This window comes from Suricata suricatta, chromosome 1 (genome assembly GCF_006229205.1).
Source record: "Suricata suricatta isolate VVHF042 chromosome 1, meerkat_22Aug2017_6uvM2_HiC, whole genome shotgun sequence".
In the NCBI taxonomy this organism is placed as follows: domain Eukaryota; kingdom Metazoa; phylum Chordata; class Mammalia; order Carnivora; family Herpestidae; genus Suricata; species Suricata suricatta.
In genome coordinates, this window is record NC_043700.1 from 1,661,589 (window position 1) to 1,664,029 (window position 2,441).

The 2,441-nt window shown below is 46.1% G+C and overlaps 1 long non-coding RNA gene across 1 annotated transcript; it reads right to left on the bottom strand.

Annotated features, from left to right (window-relative positions):
- Positions 1–1,352: 1,352 nt before the first annotated feature.
- On the bottom strand, positions 1,353–2,217 carry LOC115285911. Its single transcript, XR_003905961.1, has 2 exons — positions 2,031–2,217; positions 1,353–1,757 (listed from the first exon to the last, which is right to left on the bottom strand). It is a non-coding gene; the product is annotated as an uncharacterized LOC115285911 (long non-coding RNA).
- Positions 2,218–2,441: the final 224 nt, after the last annotated feature.

Consider the following 2,441-nt stretch of genomic DNA (forward strand, 5'->3'; position numbering starts at 1 on the left):
AGAAGGAGCCAGAAGGGGCAGCGGAGAGCAGGTGGTCCCACTGTGCACTGGTCGCTCTAGTGACTTGCTCATTGGGTCACTGCTGTTCCATATGTCTTTCTGTTGCTTGTTTCATCTTTTGGATTTGACCCTATGGATATTTCGATGATGGTAGAACTTTGGGTTCACCTGAATGTCCAACAAAACACTCTCCAAGCCCCTGCACAATATTACATGAATCTATTTGCAAACAGGTGATTTAAATAACCAACCTCACGTAACAGCTAATATGTGGCTCAGAATGGGTATGAGTCGTTCCACTTAGAGGAAACGTAAAGTCACATATGCAAACAGACTTTTAAGAAAACAGACAAGGGGTGCCTGGGTGGCTCAGTCGGTTAAGCGTCCAGTTTTGGCTCAGGTCATGATCTGCATGTGAGTTCTAGCCCTGCATCAGGCTCTGTGCTGACAGCTCAGAGACTGGAACCTGCTTTGGACTTTGTGTCTCCCTCTCTGTCTCTCTGTCTCTCTCTGCCCCTCCCTCACTCATGTTCTCTCTCTCAAAAATTAAAAATTAAAAAATTAAAAAAAAGAAAACAAAAAGTTTGGTTTTGTGAGTTCTACCAAGTGTGCCCAATTTATCTTTTGGCACTTAAAATATTTAAATTAGAAACATATAGGGGTGTTTGGGTGGCTAGATCGGTTAAGTGCCCAACTTTGGCTCAGGTCATGATCGCACTGTTCATGGGTTCGAGCCCCATGTCGGGCTCTGGCTGACATCTAACTAAGAGCCTGGAGGCTCTCTTTGATTCTGTGTCTCCCTCTCTCTGTAACTCTTCCCTGCTTATGCTGTCTCTCTCTCTCTCTCTCTCTCTCTCTCTCTCTCTCAAAAATAAATAAGACATTAAAAAAATAAATTAGGAACATATAATGAATTTCTGTTTGGGTAAATCACCAAACACTAATTGAGCACAGACTGTCTTAATAGCTCTCTTTATAGATTTGTGATACAGGCTGAAAATGTACATTTAAAAAGTACCTGTCTTTAGATCTTTAAGGCATTTAAAGTATTGCCTTCCCTGAATGTGTCCACAATGCAAATTTAATTTTGACTGGCAATACTTTGGAAATCAAAGATGGATACAGTTTATTTTAATTGAGATGAAAACTCAGTCCGAAGCCTTAAAATTCTAGAGGTAATTTAGGATGCCATTAATGAAGCTTGTACCAATTGTAACATTTTCTCTATAAGGGATGATTCAAGCCCAGAAACTATACTTTATTTCATTCAGTCTAAATGTGAGCCCTCTCACCACTTTATGCACCATTAAGAAAAAAAAATGTTACCAGTAAAATTATGACATGATGCCTCCTTGTCACTCAAAATTTTAATTTATACATTTTAAAGAGCTCTTTAAGGCATATTTATATAAAGATTTTAGTGTATGTGGTTTTTTTTTTTTTGCATGGATATGTGTGTGTATGTATACGATAGTACACTGATAAAGGTACAGCTCAAACTTCACAGAATCTGCCTTATCTGGGTGTTAACTTGGAGTCATTAATGTGGGACAGACCGGTTTCTCCCATCGAGAGCATGGAAAATGCAGCCTTTTGTGAACGGCTTCCCTACGGTCAGAATACCCAGTTCCAAACCCCTTCCCCTGGCTCTGCATATCTCAACACTGGCTGCATCTCCGAGTCTTAATCTCCCAGCAGGTGTCAGCAAAATATTTTCAGACAGCAGCCTTTCCTCCAAGGTCCTGTATTGGAATTCTCTAGAAAAACAGAACCAACAGGAAATAAATGGATACACAGAGACTTGTTACAGGAAGTGACTCACGTGATTACAGAGGCGGAAGTCCCTTCACCTGCTGCGTGTGAACCGGAAGCCCGGGTCAGGGGGCGGCGCTATTTCCCCCCCCCCCCCAAGACCGGAAACGGAAGACCAGAAACCGGGAGCCCCAGTGCAGAGCCCCGGAGAAGGATGCTTCCGCAAAGGAGACAGAGCCCCGGCCCTTCCCTGCCTCTCTGTCCTCTCCCGGCCTCACCTGGGCCGGTGACCCCGTCTGCACTGGGGGATGGCCGTCCCCACTCGGTGCTGCCGGCTTCCGGAAAGAGCCTCACAGACCCCGCCGGTGGTCCTGGCCTGGCCGCTGCTCGGTCCTTCCCAGCCCAGCCACCTGGACGCCCGAACTCCCCCTCGGAGGGGCGCACACCTTACACAGCACACGCCTACCTGGCATGCCGCCTGGAAAAAATGCGGGTCGGGCTTGTGGCGTGCAGGTGCCCGATGACGTCACAGCGCTTTTGCTGAGCTCGTTCATCACTTTGCAGAGACACACCCTTGACGCGAGCAAAACAGACTATGGTTTCATTTCGGGTGATGACTGGCCAGCCCCACTTGGTTCCTCAAGTTTGAACACGTTCCCTTGCCCTTGGAGGCAAAGCTCAGAGGATCT